This window comes from Myotis davidii, unplaced genomic scaffold, assembly GCF_000327345.1.
Source record: "Myotis davidii unplaced genomic scaffold, ASM32734v1 scaffold93, whole genome shotgun sequence".
Classification (NCBI taxonomy): Eukaryota; Metazoa; Chordata; class Mammalia; order Chiroptera; family Vespertilionidae; genus Myotis; species Myotis davidii.
The window spans coordinates 11,056,769-11,057,785 of NW_006292095.1; positions in this window are offsets into that span (position 1 = coordinate 11,056,769).

Genomic DNA, 1,017 nt, shown 5'->3' on the forward strand with positions numbered 1-1,017 from the left:
GTGCCTGATGTAGTAGGGTAGATACAGCCCTTAACTGAAAATCAGGAGATGCTGGGTCCTATTTCCTATCAGCCTCCTACTAGCTGTCTAAATACAGTGATTACATCTGAGAGTCAGTAGTTTCTCCTATGAGAGTTGGACTAGATCTGAAATGCAAATAATTCTCTGGACACTAGAGATATTAGTTATAAGATATGCTGAGGAAGTAAAAAACCATTTCTACATTTTTTTAAATTTAGTTGCCAAACAGCTAAGTTCACCACTATAAATACTTTACAGGAACGCCTTATTTATTCAGAAGGCAATTTACCCAGAATATATATAACTTAGAATCTTGTAGGAAACAAAGGTCAAAATATATGTCACAAAACTCATACACTAAAGCTAATATTCTTTTTTAAAAAATATGTTTTTATTGACTTTTGAGAGGAAGGGAGAGAGAGAAACATCAATGTGAGAGAGAAACATTGATGGGCTGCCTTTTGCATGCCCCCTACTGGGGATCCAGCTGCAACGCAGGCATGTGCCCCTGACTGGAAATCAAACCAGTGACCTTTTGGTACATAGGCTGATGCTCAACCAACTGAGCCACATCAGCCAGGGCATAAAGTTAACATTTTTTATAAACAGACCCTTAGGCTCTTATTCAGAGGTTATTTATTCATGTTTTAATAATACAATTACTGTGTGTGAATTTCAGCAGAATGAAATATTTTTATTTTATTTTTAAAAATATATTTGTATTGACTTCAGAGAGGAAGGGAGAGGGAGAGAGAGACAGAAACATCAATGATGAGAGAGAATCATTGGTCAGTTGCCTCCTGCACACCCACCCCACACTGTGGATGGACCCACAACCCGGGCAGGTGCCCTGACCAGGAATCAAACTGTGACTTCCTGGATCACAGGTCAATGCGCAACCACTGAGCCACTCTGGCCGGGCAAAACATTTTTTTTTAATATATTTTATTGATTTTTTACAGAGAGGAAGGGAGAGAGATAGAGAGTTAGAAACAT